Here is a 23,669-nt window from a genome sequence, read left to right as displayed (position 1 = left end):
AATAAGTCTCCTGTATCAAGTATATATGATGGAAGATTCTTGACAAAGTCCTGCAAGAAAAAGGCAATGTATTTGCTGACATTTTCCAGAAGGCTATTCCTGGCTGAAATTATTGGCCTTCCTGGTGGTTGGTGATAGTTCTTATGTATCTTGGGGATGAAATAAATTACAGGGGTCACAGGGTGATCGTTTTTGAGATATTTAAATTCCTCACGTGTGAGCAGTCCCTTACTCCTCCAGGCCATCAATTTGGAGTAGTTCTCATTTTTGGCTGCTAGTACTTCTTGTGCGTTGGTTCTCCTGTAACATTCCCTGTCGTTTAATTGTTTCAAAGCCTCCTCCAGGTACATTTTTCTGGGCCAGAGCACGACGTTTCCGCCCTTGTCTGACTGTCTGATAACCAGCTGTTTGTGTCCTTTCAATTTCTTTATTAGGTTATGGTACTGCATGTCACGATAGTTGAATTTTTTCTTTTTTGCATGCGCATTTTTAATTTGTAACTTTTTCAGTTCCAATGCGACTCGATCATGAAAAATATCTAAATTGTCCTTCAGCATCAGAGGGCAAAATTTGGATCTTGGTTTGAATGGAGTAGTACAGGGGGTGGGTGCCGGTTCTCCGCCCAGAACCAGCTCAGATAGTATCCCTTCTTCTTCCTGTAGTTCTAGTAGTTCTTAAGTGAGTGCTGCTCCCGTTTGTGGTGGTTGGTTCAGAGGATTGGCGGATGAGATAGAGGGAATCGTGCTTGTAGTTTTTCGTGTGCTGTGAAATTTCTTCAGTTTCAACTTGCGCACATATTTAAATAGGTCAATTCGAGTGCTCGCGTAATCAAAGTCACTTCTGGCACTGTAGGATAACCCCAACGACAAGATGGAAATTTCATTCTGGGTTAGCACTACATCACTCAAATTGACCACAGTTTTGGCACCCTCTATTTCGGTGTTTGATTGTGTTGCCACTTTGATCTTTGCCTCCTCTGTCTCCCTCCTCCGCTGCCGCCTTTTGTTGCATTTCCTCCTCTCTCCGCGTTTGATGTTGGCTTGTTTACGTTTGTTCCCTGCGAGCCAGAGCGGAGGGTTTGTCTTCGGTCTTGTTGAACAACTGCTAACTCCTGGGCGGGAGTGAACTTGCGAAACCCCGACCTTTTGTTTCGTTTTGCTTCGTTGTCTGACTCACTTTCTACTTGGGAACTGTTTCCTGATATCGAAGAAGTCTCTAGTATACTACTGCTGGTTGATTGGGTAGGCGTGCCGGCAGTAACGTTTTTATCGTCATCTTTTTGTTGATGTTGTTTTAAATTATCATACCTCCGGGCGAAGGTGAAAATCTGCCCATGTTCGTAGTCCAGCCTGTCGCGTTGAAATTTGTAGGCCTTGCGCCGTTTGATTATTTCTTCTTCGTGTTTTAATCGCGCCTCCATCTCAACTCGGTCAATAGCGGGGGAACTTGGAATCTTGGCTATTTCGGCTTCCAGTCTTTCTATTTCCGCCAGCAGTTTAGTTCTGTCGCTTTCTGCATATTGAATAAGTATCTGCATTGAGCGTTTTGAATAGTCCAAATTGCATTGAGCCCAATCAATGAGCATTTGAGGGTCAGGGTCTTCGTAGGAGGGTGCTAACATGATTCTCAAGCCACGGGGCACCCTCCCTACCTCCAAGTACCCGGACAGCGAGCTGTGTTCCCACCACTTTGCCTGCTCACTCTTGTAACATTTTTCTAATGCCCTGAATAGTCCTTTGATATTATTGCTTGGTTCTGGCACCGAGGCTGTAGTTGCACTTGAGGCGGACCCCCCAGCCGGGGAGTCCGTGAACATACCCCTGGAGGCCTCCACACGCCCCCGTACTGTGTCTGCCGACATGGTGTGTAAATTTTGGGTCAAATATTGAAAACAGGGAAAGTCGATTGTTGTCCTACCCGACAGTGCTGGGCAGTCGACCCCCTGCGCCACTCCACACAGGATTTTCTCCGGGGCTCCGGCGTTGCTGTAGGTACTCCTGGTGCAGTTCCAGTACGTTGTCGGCCTCCGCCGACCACTGACCCGGAACCGCTAAAGTTCTTCCCCACAACGTCACTAGAATCTCCGCCTCTCCTGGGGCTCCGTCGGCGTCTCCTTCACGGAGTTGTAGAAACGCTCCAAAACTTGGAACCGTAGCTTCAAGCCGCACCAGCCCAAATGTGGAGGGGTCTCGTCGAGTCCAGGGAAGCAATCCTGGAAATATTTTCGGTATGTTTCGACCTTAATTCAGCATGCCCAGCCAAACAACGAGGAAGAGACAAGACCCGTTCCTATGGTGTTTAATTATTTATTTCGCCCAACACCAGTCTGCCATGACGCGTTTCGGCTGCCAAGAGCCTTGATCACATGACGCAGTCATGGGGGCTGGCCACCCGTTTTAAAGTGCAAGGTGCCTGCTGTGTGATGAACATAGTAAAAATACTATATGTAAAAATACACTTGTTCATTTGCGATGAATTTAGATTTCGGTAATAAACGTTAAATACAATTTCCATTATTCCTATATATATTTGTAAATTTTACATCATTTCAAAATTATAAACTAAATTAAAATTATTAGTTTAATAATTGTACTAAAGTAAATATATATGAATTGTTATGTGTGTGTGTGTTTAACTTTTTATAATGAAGTTTATGTATTATATTTATTTACATTCACATTAAATCTACTTTATTATTTATATTAAATTTATTATTTAACAAATTTAATATGTATATATCAAATTCGTTATTTTGTATAACTATATATTTTACATCAATAGCGTTTTTCTCTATATTTTTGTACTTGCCTGTTTAAATATAGGGAGTCGATATTTTTGCATTGATATTTTTTACTTCTATATTTTTAACATTGATATTTTGTAAGTGAACTGAAAAGGACATCTCTCATCTTTTAAGCACAAACCAACATGCATTATAGCACCCCTATGTCATCTCTCACATGTGACTTCTGCATACTGAAACTTGGATTTAAGACTTGACAATCAGTTTTTACATGGCAAATCATGCTGCAACTGAAAGTGCACACACTGTCCCTCACTGCCGAGAATCATTTGTGTATGAAAGAATATTTTTTATGTGAATGAGAAGGTGCCATGAGACTTTTAAGTTAAATATGCCGTTATGTGAATGTCTATTTTAGTATCTCTATTACTCTCTAAATATCTATGTACGTGGCTATAAACAAACACCTCAGTGCCTGTGTTACGGAAAAGAGAGCAATATAAATGTGACTACAACTATGTTTGAATCTGATGTAGTATGCCAAGTAGTTTCTGGGTTAATGACTGAATATATATGGGCTTCTGTAGCTGTCTGACAAAGCAGTGAAACAGAACTACAACACCCAAAATTCAAAGAAAAATACTAGTTGAGAACAGCACATCATACAGACACATGTAAATATTTCCGCATCTTCTAATGCCTTGGTAACTAAAAGTTGAACTCTTACCTTACAGATTATTTACTACCAATTACACCATGTAATAAGCAGAATATGTACAACAATATACTAATTCCAAGCAAAAGATTGTGAACCAACTTCTCACACACCTAGGGGTCGATTAGGATGGCGGACGGAAATGGGTTCCGTCCGCCAAGGACGCGGCCAAGATACTCCCGACCGCTCCGCGGATAAACCGCCGTTGCGATTAGGATAATAATGTCATGAAACTCCGTCCGCGGCGGATGGAGTACATCAAACCCCGTCCGCGGCGGACGGAGTACACCTGAGACCGCCGTAAGTGGACGGAACCTAAGAAACACCGTCCGCCGCGGACGAACATGACCGCGGGAACAGGCACAGTCACCGCAATACCTGAGGAGGCTCCGTGCCCGTGATTAGGATAACGCCGCCAGTCCCACGGAACTCACCTCCATCCACGACCGCTGCGGACACAATGCAACGATAAACCCAGCATCCCAGCGGAAGGACAACACGAACTCCATCCCTACCGTCAAACCAATTTACAAATGGCTGACGGAAGTAAATACAAAACACACTACACAGGACACCCACCCACCTGAAACACCCACACCAATCATACGCCACAATGACACCCCCCCAGCACCTAAAAATCCACACAAGTCAACACACCCACCTAGCACCTGACTGGCAACAACCATTGGGACACTACCACAACACCGAGTATAAAAAGATTCCCACCCACTACCACAATCCTTTGCACCACAGCATACTGCAAGCAAGAGGCTCATCACACTAAAGTCCACACATACAACCTGCACACAAACACACCCACCACACAAACACCCACCACACCATTCCTACACACCACACACCTGCACATCCCAACCCACTCCACCCACACCTTGCACATCACACACCATGGCACCAAAGAAAAATCCTAAATTCACTGATACAGAGTTGAAGGTCCTGGTGGATGAAATCATCCGTGTCGAACCCCACCTATTCGGCACACTAGTCTAGCAGACCACAGTGGCAACCAAAAACCACATGTGGGACAGGATAGTCAGTCGGGTGAATGCGTCAGGGACCGTGCCACGAACAAAGCACGACATCCAAAGGCGGTGGCACGACCTCAAAACAAGGGTCAAAGGCATCCATGCAAAAAATCAACTGCGGGCACACCACACTGGCGGCGGCACACCCCCGGAGCCCATACCCTATGCCGATTGGGAGGAAAAGGTGCTGGGCATACTGCCCTCAGAGAGCCTTGAAGGAATCGACGAGGGAGAAGAGGCTGGTAAGTACAAACCAAGCACCACTATCACACCGACATGGTCTGCCTCACACAACTGAGAGGACACATCCCCCAGGCCCCAAACCATGGATGTGGGCCACATATTCACCAAAATGTGAACGACTGCCAACAGGCCCCCATGTCCACAGGGAGGGTGGTGGTGTGTGTTGGGAGGTGGGTGGTGTGTGTTGGGAGGTGGGTGGGGTGTGTTTGGAGGTGGGTGGTGTGTGTGAGAGACCAGCACTACGAATCCCAACAGGCCCCCATGTCCACAGGGAGGGTGGTGCTGTGTGTTGGGAGGTGGGTGGGGTGTGTTGGGAGGTGGGTGGTGTGTGTTGGGAAGTGGGTGGGGTTTGTTGGGAGGTGGGAGGGGTGTGTGAGAGACCAGCACTACGAATCCCAACAGGCCCCCATGTCCACAGGGAGGGCAGTGGTGTGTGTTGGGAGGTGTGTGTTGGGAGGTGGGTGGGGTGTGTTGGGAGGTGGGAGGGGTGTGTTGGGAGTTGGGTGGGGTGTGTAGAGAGGTCAGTGATATGTAATATTTGAAAGATTAAAACATGTCATGTCCACTGCATTGATCATTAAAATCTTGTCCCTCAGGTGATCGCAACCTGACTGGCAAAACCAGCAACCGCCTGCAACAGTCACCACACTCACAGCACAAACTCTCTGGGGACGATCCCACTGTCAGCTTCGGTGCGGAGGACGAAGGGGGCCCAAGCCGACTCCCAGGGCCATCTGGCTCACAGGACATCCCTGCCTCCACAACCTTGGCCTGTGTCACCCCACTGACACCTGCCATAGTGACCTGTGCAGCCACCACCGCCACCACCTGCACCACCACCACCTCCACCACCACCTGTACCACCACTCCTGCCTGTGCCACCCTGCCTGAACCATCGCAGGATGCAGGCCCATCTACATCCCAGCCAAGCAGGGAGAGTGGACGGCAAAGGACAGTAGGTGAGGGCAGCGGGGATGCACCATCCACCCGCCCAAAGAGAGGCCGCAAATGACATTAACCGTGCCTGACCCTGCCATTCACTCGCCAACTATCATGTCCCACAACGCCAAGTATTGGCACCGGTCTGCTGGACTAGCTGGACATAACCCCAATGTGGTGTCACCACGGTCTTTTCATCTACCATGACCTTCAACTCACACTCCCCCACCCAACACTTACTTGTAAATATCCACCTGCATCAATTCACAACCTGTAAATACATTTCACTTACACACTCAATTATGTGTTGGCTCCATGTTTTAATCACATGATTGTATCTGAATCAGACGTCACCAGGCGCAGGGAACTATGTCGGTGAGAATTATGCCTCAGTGGGAGTGACCTAGGGAAAATGAGAGACAACAAACACACGTCAGGAAACTGATTCACACCCATCACAACACACTGTACTGCAACATACCACAAACCACACTCACCACCAAATCTGTGGATGAGAGGACACACATCATGGAATACAACACACCCATGCAAACATAACATACCAGAACAGCCAGCTTCCAAACACCACATCCACACACCACCAGTAAACATACATCACGCATTGTCAACCTGCACAAGAGGTAGTCACTCACATTCAAGGAAAATAGCGATCAATGAGCTGACGCCTCTGGTCCACACCTTCTTCTTCACCACTATCCTCATCAGTCGACATGGGTGGGATGGGAGGCCGAGGGACTTGTTGGTCTTCAGGGTCCAAGATCAGTTCAATGTCATTGTGCACGGCCAGGTTGTGGAGCATGCAGCAGGCAATCACGATCCTGCATACTTTGCCTGGTGAGTAAGGCAGGGCTCCTCCGGTTTTATCCAGGCAGCGAAACCTAGACTTTAGCAGTCCAAAAGTACGTTCCACCACTCTACATGTCCTTCCATGGGCATCATTGTATCGCATTTCACCAGCTGTAGTTGGATTACGTATGGGACTCAGCAGCCACGGCCTGTTTGGGTATGCTGAATCACCTATGTGGGGCAATGACAGACACAGATATCACTACCAGGATTTGTGGGTACCCCATGCCACACAGAATACACAACTGTCCCCACAGCATACTTACCAACAAGCCACGCACGTTCTGGTCGCAGATTTGCCATCAGTTGGGGGACAATGCTGCTCCACATGATGTGGGAGTCATGTGCGGAGCCTGGAATTCTGGCATGTCATATGTTGTCGGCCAGGCACTCCACCTGCACGTTCAGCGAATGAAAGTGTTTCCTATTGCGATATACAGGCTCACGTGCCCGGGGTGGAATGAGACTGATATGGGTGCCATCAATGGAACCCACTACGTGTGGTATCTGGCCCAGTGCATAGAAGTCTGCTTTGACTGCTGCCAACTCTGCCGCCCGTGGAAAATGGATGTAATCATCCTTGTAAATCATCATGGCCCTGAGAACATCCCGCAGTACCATGCTGAACATGGACTGTGACATCCCCCGGCATGTCCAACTGTGTACTGGAAGGTGCCAGTTGCAAAGAAGTGAAGTGCCGCCATCACCTTTGCTGTGGGTGTAATGGAACCAGGATATGTTCTTCATGGCTGCAGATGAGGAGACAATTGGTCTACAAGCTCCAGCAATCTACGTCGATCAAGCCGGAATTTCCTGATCACCTCCTCGTCAACCATGTCCTCCAGCACAGTGTATGGGCGATGCACATTAGGAGCCCTCCTGTGTGGGAGTAGATGTAGTAGATGTCAATTTACCAACAACGCATAGCTGTGCAACTCTATCACATGTAGGACAACACAATCAAAATGAAAAAAGTCGACGACAATTATCATATGTGTGACATGTCTGCAACTACCTACAATACAGAGTAGCATGCAAACAATGTGCAGCCTCTAACAACATGATGTGTGCCAACATGTACAATGTAACATACTCACACGTCAAAAGAACTGCCAACAAGACATGCCTAATGACCCTAATGTGGACAAGCGTCATCACAGACACACATGCACGTGCACACACAATACAATAATGCTACACACACTCCATATCTTCATGCACCAATTACCACTCCTACAATGGTGAGCATCCTCACATTACATGCATGGTCACACAAGAGGCAACACACATACGCATACACTGAATCCATGTGTACCCCCACCATTGTTACTTGCACGCACAAACCACACACTCATAACAGATCCTGAATGTGGCCAGACAGCCTTGATGTAGTGTGTAGATGTGTATGAGTTGAAACGTGTGTACGGTAAAACAAGAGGTCGACACGTAGACATGCACATGTGCAGCAAATTGGGTGCACATCAATGGCCATAGTGTGAACACACATGATATAGTGCATGACATATGCTGTTTTGCCAACACGTTCACACCCCTCATGACGCATGTGCGGACTACCACGATGGTGATGCATTTGTAAATATACAATCAGTGGCGTCGACATGGCGGTGCACGGCTTCCGCCATTGTCGATGGCGCATACGCGCCCCGCGGTACCTCTTTCCATTGGCTGCCTGTGCACGTGCCGTCACGGACACAGATCGGAAACCGCAAGTGCGCACTTCCGCGACGGTTGGATGTTTTGCAACAATGTTCAATCAGTGGCGCCACCATGGCGGTGCACGCCTTCCGTGGGGGTGGTGCATGCCAACACATACTTGTGATTATGGAAATCAAAATGGCAGTTCATGACCCCCCTTACAGTCACATTGCATCATCCACCGTAGACCGACCCTCCCAGCTCGGTCACCCACCGCCGGGCCAGGCCGATCACCCACCGTCGGGCCAGGCCGGTCACCCACCGCCGGGCCAGGCCGGTCGCCCACTGCCGTCCCAGCCCGGTCACCCACCGCCGTCCCAGCCCGGTCACCCACCGCCGGGCCAGGCCGGTCACCCACCGCCGTCCCAGCCAGGTCCCAGCCCGGGAACGTAGTAAAGATGTGTCCGCGGTGGAGTCCCCCCATACCTCCACTCCCATCCAGGCCCGTCAGAAGCAGAGGAAGGAGTACCCTGTTGTTGCATCCCCCATTAAACATGATGCAGAGGCCAGAAGGCAGGCACACAGCAAATGACAAGCAGGCTCCAGCACGTCCCCAGAGAGCAGACCCCCAGCAGCAGATGCTCCACCTTTGGTGGGTGATATTTCATTTGAGTCCGCACCACTTGCCAGTCCTGTCATGTCCAGGGTGCCCTCACATATCCCTAAGAAACGTAGACACACACCATTGACACATGAACACCCCGATGTCGCTCCAGTACAGCTATCCCCAGCTCCCAGAGCCACCCTGCCTCCTGGCCCATTCAGCCCTGTGTCTCGTCATTTCAGTGGTACCAGTGGCGCAGATGCAGTTGACTCTCATGTGTCAGATAGTGGCACTGTGTCTGTTGTTTGCCGGTTTCTGGTGCTGGCAGTGTGTCTGGGTCTGTGGCTCATGTGTCAGTCACTCGAGCTGTGGCTGTGTCTCACACTCCGGTTTCTGGTGCTGGCAGTGTGTCTGGGTCTGTGGCTCATGTGTCAGTCACTCGAGCTGTGGCTGTGTCTCACACTCCTGTTACTGGTGCTGGCAGTGTATCCGAGGCAGGTAGTTCAAGCAGTCCACCTGATTCTGTGATGTGCGGTGCTGTTCACTTCACTCACATGTCTTTTCACATGGTGCCCTGTTGCTGTTCTGATACTGCATTGTGCCCTCTCACGTGCTGCCTCTGATGTACCTGCTCTGTTGTCCACAATGCCCTGTTGCTGTTCTGATACTGCATTGTGCCCTCTCATGTGCTGCCCCTGATGTACCTGCTCTGTTGTCCACAATGCCCTGTTGCTGTTCTGATACTGCATTCTGCCCTCTCATGTGCTGCCTCTGATGTACCTGCTCTGTTGTCCACAATGCCCTGTTGCTGTTCTGATACTGCATTTTGCCCTCTCACGTGCTGCCTCTGATGTACCTGCTCTGTTGTCCACAATGCCCTGTTGCTGTTCTGATACTTAAAAGTGGCTTTTGACCTGGTCCCGCGTCATACTCTATGGAACGTTTTAGCGGATCTGGGGATGGCACCTAAATTTCTGAGTTTGATTGTCCGCTTGCATGAGGATACTTTCGCTCGGGTACGGTGGGGTTCCCAGGGGGAGGTTACCGTGCCTTTTCGGGTGGAGCTTGGAGTGAGGCAGGGTTGCGTTACGGCGCTCACCTTATTCTCGCTCTTCCTGAATGGGGTTGCGGATTTCCTCTCCCTGGTCCCGACCGATGCCCCTGCGATGTCCGGTGAGCGGGTCCCGATCCTCATGTTCGCGGACGACACTCTCATCATCTCAAAGACCCCGAGTGGACTCCAGCAAGCACTGAAGCGGTTTGAAGATTTCTGTTTGAATAGGGGCCTAGAAATAAATACGACAAAAACTAAGTATATGGTTCTGACTGGCCGTAAAACTTGCGGGTCAAATAGACCTTTTAGAGGGCTGATTAATTTGAATGGCTCCCCGCTGGAGCGGGTAGATGCTTTCACCTACCTGGGGGTTACCCTCCAGAAAGACCTGGGGTGGTCTAGCCAATTGGACATAGCGGTCCTAAAACTCCGCCAGCAGGCAGGCATCCTTTTGAAAAAATGTACCTCCTCAACAACTAAGCCCATTAGCCCCTTATTGGAAGTATACGGGATGAAGGTCTTAGGTTCGGCCCTATATGGAGCCGAACTCTGGGGTTTTGAAGACCATAGAAAGCTAACGCTAGCTGAAAATGAATTTCTCCGAAAAGCTACTAGCGTTCCTATAAGTACCCCGTTAATACCGCTAATGTGGGATCTTGGAAAAAAGGCAGTCCAGGATCTTGCCCTTTTGCGTCCAGTCCTTTACTGGCACCGTTTATGGACAACAGAAGAATTACAGCATTATGCCCAGGGTTTAAGGGAGATAATGGCTAAGGACACGGGCCAAAGAATACATTGGCTTAAGAACATCAGGTCGATACTCCTCAAATTAGGAATGAGTGACCTATGGGAGGACCCGGAAAACGCTCAGTTTCCCTCTAGAAAATTGCTAAAAGAAAAATATTGGGAGATGCTGCTCACAGAAGTAAGGTCTACGCTCATTTAACTGGTCGTTTCATGGACTTTAAAGCCCAACCAAAACTGGAACAATACTGGGATATTATTGGTAAACAACAGGATCGCAAGCTCTATTTCCAGCTTAGGGTAGGATCACTCCCAGTTAGATCCTTTACGGTTAAATGGGCAGATAAAAGTGGAAACGACAGATGTCCCAATTGTGGGGAGGACCAAGAGTCAATAAGTCACTTTTTATGTTTTTTGTCCCCTGTACACTGCCCCCAGAACGATGTGGATCAAGCCATTATGTAAACTGCTTGGGATACACAGACATGCTGAGGCTTTGAGAATTTTAACTACAGACCTGACTCCTAGAATTGCTGTTGCTGTGGCTAAATTCTTGAAATGGGCTTGGGTAATCCGCACAAAATATACAGCGGTAACTATGTGAAGATTAAGCTGTATTGCCCATGTATACTGGGGCTAACTCTTGTGAATTTTTGTGCAATACTCCTTTGGTTAAATGTATGTTGATGAACTTGTTTTTATCCTCTTTTTAAACTGTAATTCGGCATAGTCTATTCTAGTTTAATACTTTTTAAAATATTTATTGTATGGATTTTTTATGACTTTTTAATCAACATTTGTGTAAATATATGTATGTATACTTTTATGACTTAATTGTCTAATAAAGTTTGTGAAATCGGATACTGCATTGTGCCCTCTCACGTGCTGCCTCTGATGTACCTGCTCTGTTGTCCACAATGCCCTGTTGCTGTTCTGATACTGCATTCTGCCCTCTCACGTGCTGCCTCTGATGTACCTGCTCTGTTGTCCACAATGCCCTGTTGCTGTTCTGATACTGCATTGTGCCCTCTCATGTGCTGCCTCTGATGTACCTGCTCTGTTGTCCACAAGGCCCTGTTGCTGTTCTGATACTGCATTGTGCCCTCTCACGTGCTGCCTCTGATGTACCTGCTCTGTTGTCCACAATGCCCTGTTGCTGTTCTGATACTGCATTGTGCCCTCTCACGTGCTGCCTCTGATGTACCTGCTCGGTTGTCCACAATGCCCTGTTGCTGTTCTGATACTGCATATTGCCCTCTCACCTGCTGCCTCTGATGTACCTGCTCTGTTGTCCACAATGCCCTGTTGCTGTTCTGATACTGCATTGTGCCCTCTCACGTGCTGCCTCTGATGTACCTGCTCTGTTGTCCACAATGCCCTGTTGCTGTTCTGATACTGCATTGTGCCCTCTCACGTGCTGCCTCTGATATACCTGCTCTGTTGTCCACAATGCCCTGTTGCTGTTCTGATACTTAAAAGTGGCTTTTGACCTGGTCCCTCATAATACTCTATGGAAAGTTTTAGCGGATCTGGGGATGGCACCTGAATTTCTGAGTTTGATTGTCCGCTTGCATGAGGATACTTTCACTCGGGTACGGTGGGGTACCCAGGGGGAGGTTACCGTGCCTTTTCGGGTGGAGCGTGGAGTGAGGCAGGGTTGCGTTATGGCGCTCACCTTATTCTCGCTCTTCGTGAATGGGGTTGCGGATTTCCTCTCCCTGGTCCCGACCGATGCCCCTGCGATGTCCGGTGAGCGGGTCCCGATCTTCATGTTCGCGGACGACACTCTCATCATCTCAAAGACCCCGAGTGGACTCCAGCAAGCACTGAAGCGGTTTGAAGATTTCTGTTTGAATAGGGGCCTAGAAATAAATACGACAAAAACTAAGTATATGGTTCTGACTGGCCGTAAAACGTGCGGGTCAAATAGACCTTTTAGAGGGCTGATTAATATGAATGGCTCCCCGCTGGAGCGGGTAGATGCTTTCACCTACCTGGGGGTTACCCTCCAGAAAGACCTGGGGTGGTCTAGCCAATTGGACATAGCGGTCCTAAAACTCCGCCAGCAGGCAGGCATCCTTTTGAAAAAATGTACCTCCTCAACAACTAAGCCCATTAGCCACTTATTGGAAGTATACGGGATGAAGGTCTTAGGTTCGGCCCTATATGGAGCCGAACTCTGGGGTTTTGAAGACCTTAGAAAGCTAACGCTAGCTGAAAATGAATTTCTCCGAAAAGCTACTAGCATTCCTATAAGTACCCCGTTAATACCGCTAATGTGGGATCTTGGAAAAAAGGCGGTCCAGGATCTTGCCCTTTTGCGTCCAGTCCTTTACTGGCGCCATTTATGGACAACAGAAGAATTACAGCATAATGCCCAGGGTTTAAGGGAGATAATGGCTAAGGACACAGGCCAAAGAATACATTCGCTTAAGAACATCAGGTCGATACTCCTCAAATTAGGAATGAGTGACCTATGGGAGGACCCGGAAAACACTCAGTTTCCCTCTAAAAAATTGGTAAAAGAAAAATATTGGGAGATGGTGTTCACAGAAGTAAGGTCAGAGGGTCTCTCCGCTCATTTAACTGGTCGTTTCATGGACTTTAAAGCCCAACCAAAACTGGAACAATACTGGGATATTATTGGTAAACAACAGGATCGCAAGCTCTATTTCCAGCTTAGGGTAGGATCACTCCCAGTTAGATCCTTTACGGTTAAATGGGCAGCTAAAAGTGGAAACGACAGATGTCCCAATTGTGAGGAGGACCAAGAGTCAATAAGTCACTTTTTATTTTTTTGTCCCCTGTACACTGCCCCCAGAACGATGTGGATCAAGCCATTATGTAAACTGCTTGGGATACACAGACATGCTGAGGCTTTGAGAATTTTAACTACAGACCCGACTCCTAGAATTGCTGTTGCTGTGGCTAAATTCTTGAAATCGGCTTGGGTAATCCGCACAAAATATACAGCGGTAACTATGTGAAGATTAAGCTGTATTGCCAATATATACTGGGGCTAACACTTGTGAATTTTTGTGCAATACTCCGTTGGTTAAATGTATGTTGATGAACTTGTTTTTATCCTCTTTTTAAACTGTAATTCGGCATAGTCTATTCTAGTTTAATACTTTTTAAAATATTTATTGTATGGATTTTTTATGACTTTTTAATCAACATTTGTGTAAATATATGTATGTATACTTTTATGACTTAATTGTCGAATAAAGTTTGTGAAATCGGATACTGCATTGTGCCCTCTCACGTGCTGCCTCTGATGTACCTGCTCTGTTGTCCACAATGCCCTGTTGCTGTTCTGATACTGCATTCTGCCCTCTCACGTGCTGCCTATGATGTACCTGCTCTGTTGCCCACTATGCCCTGTTGCTGTTCTGATACTGCATTGTGCCCTCTCATGTGCTGCCTCTGATGTACCTGCTCTGTTGTCCACAATGCCCTGTTGCTGTTCTGATACTGCATTGTGCCCTCTCACGTGCTGCCTCTGATGTACCTGCTCTGTTGTCCACAATGCCCTGTTGCTGTTCTGATACTGAATTGTGCCCTCTCACGTGCTGGCTCTGATGTACCTGCTCTGTTGTCCACAATGCCCTGTTGCTGTTCTGATACTTAAAAGTTGTTTTTGACCTGGTCTTTCGTAATACTCTATGGAAAGTTTTAGCAGATCCGGGGATGGCACCTTAATTGCTGAGTTTGATTGTCCGCTTGAATGAGGATACTTTCGCTCGTGTACGGTGGGGTTCCCAGGGGGAGGTTACCGTGCCTTTTCGGGTGGAGCGTGGAGTGAGGCAGGGTTGCGTTATGGCGCTCACCTTATTCTCGCTCTTCGTGAATGGAGTTGCGGGTTTCCTCTCCCTGGTCCCGACCGATGCCCCTGCGATGTCCGGTGAGCGGGTCCCGATCCTCATGTTTGCGGACGACACTCTCATCATCTAAAAGACCCCGAGTGGACTCCAGCAAGCACTGAAGCGGTTTGAAGATTTCTGTTTGAATAGGGGCCTAGAAATAAATACGACAAAAACTAAGTATATGGTTCTGACTGGCCGTAAAACGTGCGGGTCAAATAGACCTTTTAGAGGGCTGATTAATATGAATGGCTCCCCGTTGGAGCGGGTAGATGCTTTCACCTACCTGGGGGTTACCCTCCAGAAAGACCTGGGGTGGTCTAGCCAATTGGACATAGCGGTCCTAAAACTCCGCCAGCAGGCAGGCATCCTTTTGAAAAAATGTACCTCCTCAACAACTAAGCCCATTAGCCACTTATTGGAAGTATACGGGATGAAGGTCTTAGGTTCGGCCCTATATGGAGCCGAACTCTGGGGTTTTGAAGACCTTAGAAAGCTAACGCTAGCTGAAAATGAATTTCTCCGAAAAGCTACTAGCGTTCCTATAAGTACCCCGTTAATACCGCTAATGTCGGATCTTGGAAAAAAGGCGGTCCAGGATCTTGCCCTTTTGCGTCCAATCCTTTACTGGCGCCGTTTATGGACAACAGAAGAATTACAGCATTATGCCCAGGGTTTAAGGGAGATAATGGCTAAGGACACGGGCCAAAGAATACATTGGCTTAAGAACATCAGGTCGATACTCCTCAAATTAGGAATGAGTGACCTATGGGAGGACCCGGAAAACGCTCAGTTTCCCTCTAAAAAATTGCTAAAAGAAAAATATTGGGAGATGGTGTTCACAGAAGTAAGGTCTCCGCTCATTTAACTGGTCGTTTCATGGACTTTAAAGCCCAACCAAAACTGGAACAATACTGGGATATTATTGGTAAACAACAGGATCGCAAGCTCTATTTCCAGCTTAGGGTAGGATCACTCCCAGTTAGATCCTTTACGGTTAAATGGGCAGATAAAAGTGGAAACAACAGATGTCCCAATTGTGGGGAGGACCAAGAGTCAATAAGTCACTTTTTATTTTTTTGTCCCCTGTACACTGCCCCCAGAACGATGTGGATCAAGCCATTATGTAAACTGCTTGGGATACACAGACATGCTGAGGCTTTGAGAATTTTAACTATAGACCTGACTCCTAGAATTGCTGTTGCTGTGGCTAAATTCTTGAAATGGGCTTGGGTAATCCGCACAAAATATACAGCGGTAACTATGTGACGATTAAGATGTATTGCCCATGTATACTTGGGCTAACTCTTGTGAATTTTTGTGCAATACTCCTTTGGTTAAATGTATGTTGATGAACTTGTTTTTATCCTCTTTTTAAACTGTAATTCGGCATAGTCTATTCTAGTTTAATACTTTTTAAAATATTTATTGTATGGATCTTTTATGACTTTTTAATCAACATTTGTGTAAATATATGTATGTATACTTTTATGACTTAATTGTCGAATAAAGTTTGTGAAATCGGATACTGCATTGTGCCCTCTCACGTGCTGCCTCTGATGTACCTGCTCTGTTGTCCACAATGCCCTGTTGCTGTTCTGATACTGCATTCTGCCCTCTCACGTGCTGCCTCTGATGAACCTGCTCTGTTGTCCACTATGCCTTGTTGCTGTTCTGATACTGCATTGTGCCCTCTCATGTGCTGCCTCTGATGTACCTGCTCTGTTGTCCACAATGCCCTGTTGCTGTTCTGATACTGCATTGTGCCCTCTCACGTGCTGCCTCTGAAGTACCTGCTCTGTTGTCCACAATGCCCTGTTGCTGTTCTGATACTGCATTGTGCCCTCTCACGTGCTGCCTCTGATGTACCTGCTCGGTTGTCCACAATGCCCTGTTGCTGTTCTGATACTGCATTTCGCCCTCTCACGTGCTGCCTCTGATGTACCTGCTCTGTTGTCCACAATGCCCTATTGCTGTTCTGATACTGCATTTTGCCCTCTCACGTGCTGCCTCTGATGTACCTGCTCTGTTGTCAACAATGCCCTGTTGCTGTTCTGATACTGCATTGTGCCCTCTCACGTGCTGCCTCTGATGTACCTGCTCTGTTGTCCACAATGCCCTGTTGCTGTTCTGATACTTAAAAGTGGCTTTTGACCTGGTCCCTCGTAATACTCTATGGAAAGTTTTAGCGGATCTGGGGATGGCACCTGAATTTCTGAGTTTGATTGTCCGCTTGCATGAGGATACTTTCCCTCGGGTACCTTGGGGTTCCCAGGGGGAGGTTACCGTGCCTTTTCGGGTGGAGCGTGGAGTGAGGCAGGGTTGCGTTATGGCGCTCACCTTATTCTCGCTCTTCGTGAATTGGGTTGCGGATTTCCTCTCCCTGGTCCCGACCGATGCCCCTGCGATGTCCGGTGAGCGGGTCCCGATCCTCATGTTCGCGGACGACACTCTCATCATCTCAAAGACCCCGAGTGGACTCCAGCAAGCACTGAAGCGGTTTGAAGATTTCTGTTTGAATAGGGGCCTAGAAATAAATACGACAAAAACTAAGTATATGGTTCTGACTGGCCGTAAAACGTGCGGGTCAAATAGACCTTTTAGAGGGCTGATTAATATGAATGGCTCCTCGCTGGAGCGGGTAGATGCTTTCACCTACCTGGGGGTTACCCTCCAGAAAGACCTGAGGTGGTCTAGCCAATTGGACATAGCGGTCCTAAAACTCCGCCAGCAGGCAGGCATCCTTTTGAAAAAATGTACCTCCTCAACAACTAAGCCCATTAGCCCCTTATTGGAAGTATACGGGATGAAGGTCTTAGGTTCGGCTCTATATGGAGCCGAACTCTGGGGTTTTGAAGACCTTAGAAAGCTAACACTAGCTGAAAATGAATTTCTCCGAAAAGCTACTAGCGTTCCTATAAGTACCCCGTTAATACCGCTAATGTGGGATCTTGGAAAAAAGGCGGTCCAGGATCTTGCCCTTTTGCGTCCAGTCCTTTACTGGCGCCGTTTATGGACAACAGAAGAATTACAGCATAATGCCCAGGGTTTAAGGGAGATAATGGCTAAGGACACAGGCCAAAGAATACATTCGCTTAAGAACATCAGGTCGATACTCCTCAAATTAGGAATGAGTGACCTATGGGAGGACCCGGAAAACGCTCAGTTTCCCTCTAAAAAATTGGTAAAAGAAAAATATTGGGAGATGGTGTTCACAGAAGTAAGGTCAGAGGGTCTCTCCGCTCATTTAACTGGTCGTTTCATGGACTTTAAAGCCCAACCAAAACTGGAACAATACTGGGATATTATTGGTAAACAACAGGATCGCAAGCTCTATTTCCAGCTTAGGGTAGGATCACTCCCAGTTAGATCCTTTACGGTTAAATGGGCAGATAAAAGTGGAAACGACAGATGTCCCAATTGTGAGGAGGACCAAGAGTCAATAAGTCACTTTTTATTTTTTTGTCCCCTGTACACTGCCCCCAGAACGATGTGGATCAAGCCATTATGTAAACTGCTTGGGATACACAGACATGCTGAGGCTTTGAGAATTTTAACTACAGACCCGACTCCTAGAATTGCTGTTGCTGTGGCTAAATTCTTGAAATCGGCTTGGGTAATCCGCACAAAATATACAGCGGTAACTATGTGAAGATTAAGCTGTATTGCCAATACATACTGGGGCTAACACTTGTGAATTTTTGTGCAATACTCCGTTGGTTAAATGTATGTTGATGAACTTGTTTTTATCCTCTTTTTAAACTGTAATTCGGCATAGTCTATTCTAGTTTAATACTTTTTAAAATATTTATTGTATGGATTTTTTATGACTTTTTAATCAACATTTGTGTAAATATATGTATGTATACTTTTATGACTTAATTGTCGAATAAAGTTTGTGAAATCGGATACTGCATTGTGCCCTCTCACGTGCTGCCTCTGATGTACCTGCTCTGTTGTCCACAATGCCCTGTTGCTGTTCTGATACTGCATTCTGCCCTCTCACGTGCTGCCTATGATGTACCTGCTCTGTTGCCCACTATGCCCTGTTGCTGTTCTGATACTGCATTGTGCCCTCTCATGTGCTGCCTCTGATGTACCTGCTCTGTTGTCCACAATGCCCTGTTGCTGTTCTGATACTGCATTGTGCCCTCTCACGTGCTGCCTCTGATGTACCTGCTCTGTTGTCCACAATGCCCTGTTGCTGTTCTGATACTGAATTGTGCCCTCTCACGTGCTGGCTCTGATGTACCTGCTCTGTTGTCCACAATGCCCTGTTGCTGTTCTGATACTTAAAAGTTGTTTTTGACCTGGTCTTTCGTAATACTCTATGGAAAGTTTTAGCAGATCCGGGGATGGCACCTTAATTGCTGAGTTTGATTGTCCGCTTGAATGAGGATACTTTCGCTCGTGTACGGTGGGGTTCCCAGGGGGAGGTTACCGTGCCTTTTCGGGTGGAGCGTGGAGTGAGGCAGGGTTGCGTTATGGCGCTCACCTTATTCTCGCTCTTCGTGAATGGAGTTGCGGGTTTCCTCTCCCTGGTCCCGACCGATGCCCCTGCGATGTCCGGTGAGCGGGTCCCGATCCTCATGTTTGCGGACGACACTCTCATCATCTAAAAGACCCCGAGTGGACTCCAGCAAGCACTGAAGCGGTTTGAAGATTTCTGTTTGAATAGGGGCATAGAAATAAATACGACAAAAACTAAGTATATGGTTCTGACTGGCCGTAAAACGTGCGGGTCAAATAGACCTTTTAGAGGGCTGATTAATATGAATGGCTCCCCGTTGGAGCGGGTAGATGCTTTCACCTACCTGGGGGTTACCCTCCAGAAAGACCTGGGGTGGTCTAGCCAATTGGACATAGCGGTCCTAAAACTCCGCCAGCAGGCAGGCATCCTTTTGAAAAAATGTACCTCCTCAACAACTAAGCCCATTAGCCACTTATTGGAAGTATACGGGATGAAGGTCTTAGGTTCGGCCCTATATGGAGCCGAACTCTGGGGTTTTGAAGACCTTAGAAAGCTAACGCTAGCTGAAAATGAATTTCTCCGAAAAGCTACTAGCGTTCCTATAAGTACCCCGTTAATACCGCTAATGTCGGATCTTGGAAAAAAGGCGGTCCAGGATCTTGCCCTTTTGCGTCCAATCCTTTACTGGCGCCGTTTATGGACAACAGAAGAATTACAGCATTATGCCCAGGGTTTAAGGGAGATAATGGCTAAGGACACGGGCCAAAGAATACATTGGCTTAAGAACATCAGGTCGATACTCCTCAAATTAGGAATGAGTGACCTATGGGAGGACCCGGAAAACGCTCAGTTTCCCTCTAAAAAATTGCTAAAAGAAAAATATTGGGAGATGGTGTTCACAGAAGTAAGGTCTCCGCTCATTTAACTGGTCGTTTCATGGACTTTAAAGCCCAACCAAAACTGGAACAATACTGGGATATTATTGGTAAACAACAGGATCGCAAGCTCTATTTCCAGCTTAGGGTAGGATCACTCCCAGTTAGATCCTTTACGGTTAAATGGGCAGATAAAAGTGGAAACAACAGATGTCCCAATTGTGGGGAGGACCAAGAGTCAATAAGTCACTTTTTATTTTTTTGTCCCCTGTACACTGCCCCCAGAACGATGTGGATCAAGCCATTATGTAAACTGCTTGGGATACACAGACATGCTGAGGCTTTGAGAATTTTAACTATAGACCTGACTCCTAGAATTGCTGTTGCTGTGGCTAAATTCTTGAAATGGGCTTGGGTAATCCGCACAAAATATACAGCGGTAACTATGTGACGATTAAGATGTATTGCCCATGTATACTTGGGCTAACTCTTGTGAATTTTTGTGCAATACTCCTTTGGTTAAATGTATGTTGATGAACTTGTTTTTATCCTCTTTTTAAACTGTAATTCGGCATAGTCTATTCTAGTTTAATACTTTTTAAAATATTTATTGTATGGATCTTTTATGACTTTTTAATCAACATTTGTGTAAATATATGTATGTATACTTTTATGACTTAATTGTCGAATAAAGTTTGTGAAATCGGATACTGCATTGTGCCCTCTCACGTGCTGCCTCTGATGTACCTGCTCTGTTGTCCACAATGCCCTGTTGCTGTTCTGATACTGCATTCTGCCCTCTCACGTGCTGCCTCTGATGAACCTGCTCTGTTGTCCACTATGCCTTGTTGCTGTTCTGATACTGCATTGTGCCCTCTCATGTGCTGCCTCTGATGTACCTGCTCTGTTGTCCACAATGCCCTGTTGCTGTTCTGATACTGCATTGTGCCCTCTCACGTGCTGCCTCTGAAGTACCTGCTCTGTTGTCCACAATGCCCTGTTGCTGTTCTGATACTGCATTGTGCCCTCTCACGTGCTGCCTCTGATGTACCTGCTCGGTTGTCCACAATGCCCTGTTGCTGTTCTGATACTGCATTTCGCCCTCTCACGTGCTGCCTCTGATGTACCTGCTCTGTTGTCCACAATGCCCTATTGCTGTTCTGATACTGCATTTTGCCCTCTCACGTGCTGCCTCTGATGTACCTGCTCTGTTGTCAACAATGCCCTGTTGCTGTTCTGATACTGCATTGTGCCCTCTCACGTGCTGCCTCTGATGTACCTGCTCTGTTGTCCACAATGCCCTGTTGCTGTTCTGATACTTAAAAGTGGCTTTTGACCTGGTCCCTCGTAATACTCTATGGAAAGTTTTAGCGGATCTGGGGATGGCACCTGAATTTCTGAGTTTGATTGTCCGCTTGCATGAGGATACTTTCCCTCGGGTACCTTGGGGTTCCCAGGGGGAGGTTACCGTGCCTTTTCGGGTGGAGCGTGGAGTGAGGCAGGGTTGCGTTATGGCGCTCACCTTATTCTCGCTCTTCGTGAATTGGGTTGCGGATTTCCTCTCCCTGGTCCCGACCGATGCCCCTGCGATGTCCGGTGAGCGGGTCCCGATCCTCATGTTCGCGGACGACACTCTCATCATCTCAAAGACCCCGAGTGGACTCCAGCAAGCACTGAAGCGGTTTGAAGATTTCTGTTTGAATAGGGGCCTAGAAATAAATACGACAAAAACTAAGTATATGGTTCTGACTGGCCGTAAAACGTGCGGGTCAAATAGACCTTTTAGAGGGCTGATTAATATGAATGGCTCCTCGCTGGAGCGGGTAGATGCTTTCACCTACCTGGGGGTTACCCTCCAGAAAGACCTGGGGTGGTCTAGCCAATTGGACATAGCGGTCCTAAAACTCCGACAGCAGGCAGGCATCCTTTTGAAAAAATGTACCTCCTCAACAACTAAGCCCATTAGCCCCTTATTGGAAGTATACGGGATGAAGGTCTTAGGTTCGGCTCTATATGGAGCCGAACTCTGGGGTTTTGAAGACCTTAGAAAGCTAACACTAGCTGAAAATGAATTTCTCCGAAAAGCTACTAGCGTTCCTATAAGTACCCCGTTAATACCGCTAATGTGGGATCTTGGAAAAAAGGCGGTCCAGGATCTTGCCCTTTTGCGTCCAGTCCTTTACTGGCGCCGTTTATGGACAACAGAAGAATTACAGCATAATGCCCAGGGTTTAAGGGAGATAATGGCTTTGGACACGGGCCAAAGAATACATTCGCTTAAGAACATCAGGTCGATACTCCTCAAATTAGGAATGAGTGACCTATGGGAGGACCCGGAAAACGCTCAGTTTCCCTCTAAAAAATTGTTAAAAGAAAAATATTGGGAGATGGTGTTCACAGAAGTAAGGTCAGAGGGTCTCTCCGCTCATTTAACTGGTCGTTTCATGGACTTTAAAGCCCAACCAAAACTGGAACAATACTGGGATATTATTGGTAAACAACAGGATCGCAAGCTCTATTTCCAGCTTAGGGTAGGATCACTTCCAGTTAGATCCTTTACGGTTAAATGGGCAGATAAAAGTGGAAACGACAGATGTCCCAATTGTGAGGAGGACCAAGAGTCAATAAGTCACTTTTTATTTTTTTGTCCCCTGTACACTGCCCCCAGAACGATGTGGATCAAGCCATTATGTAAACTGCTTGGGATACACAGACATGCTGAAGCTTTGAGAATTTTAACTACAGACCCGACTCCTAGAATTGCTGTTGCTGTGGCTAAATTCTTGAAATGGGCTTGGGTAATCCGCACAAAATATACAACGATAACTATGTGAAGATTAAGCTGTATTGCCCATGTATACTGGGGCTAACACTTGTGAATTTTTGTGCAATACTCCTTTGGTTAAATGTATGTTGATGAACTTGTTTTTATCCTCTTTTTAAACTGTAATTCGGCATAGTCTATTCTAGTTTAATACTTTTTAAAATATTTATTGTATGGATTTTTTATGACTTTTTAATCAACATTTGTGTAAATATATGTATGTATACTTTTATGACTTAATTGTCGAATAAAGTTTGTGAAATCGGATACTGCATTGTGCCCTCTCACGTTCTGGCTCTGATGTACCTGCTCTGTTGTCCACAATGCCTTGTTGCTGTTCTGATACTGCATTCTGCCCTCTCACGTGCTGCCTCTGATGTACCTGCTCTGTTGTCCACAATGCCCTGTTGCTGTTCTGATACTGCATTGTGCCCTCTCATGTGCTGCCTCTGATGTACCTGCTCTGTTGTCCACAATGCCCTGTTGCTGTTCTGATACTGCATTGTGCCCTCTCACGTGCTGCCTCTGATGTACCTGCTCTGTTGTCCACAATGCCCTGTTGCTGTTCTGATACTGCATTGTGCCCTCTCACGTGCTGCCTCTGATGTACCTGCTCTGTTGTCCACAATGCCCTGTTGCTGTTCTGATACTTAAAAGTGGCTTTTGACCTGGTCCCTCGTAATACTCTATGGAAAGTTTTAGCGGATCTGGGGATGGCACCTGAATTGCTGAGTTTGATTGTCCGCTTGCATGAGGATACTTTTGCTCGGGTACGGTGGGGTTCCCAGGGGGAGGTTACCGTGCCTTTTCGGGTGGAGCGTGGAGTGAGGCAGGGTTGCGTTATGGCGCTCACCTTATTCTCGCTCTTTGTGAATGGGGTTGCGGATTTCCTCTCCCTGGTCCCGACTGATGCCCCTGCGATGTCCGGTGAGCGGGTCCCGATCCTCATGTTCGCGGACGACACTCTCTTCATCTTAAAGACCCCGGGCGGACTCCAGCAAGCACTGAAGCGGTTTGAAGATTTCTGT

The sequence above is a fragment of the Lissotriton helveticus genome, chromosome 12 (assembly GCF_964261635.1).
Source record: "Lissotriton helveticus chromosome 12, aLisHel1.1, whole genome shotgun sequence".
Lineage (NCBI taxonomy): Eukaryota > Metazoa > Chordata > Amphibia > Caudata > Salamandridae > Lissotriton > Lissotriton helveticus.
Note: the sequence above shows the minus strand (reverse complement) of the source record.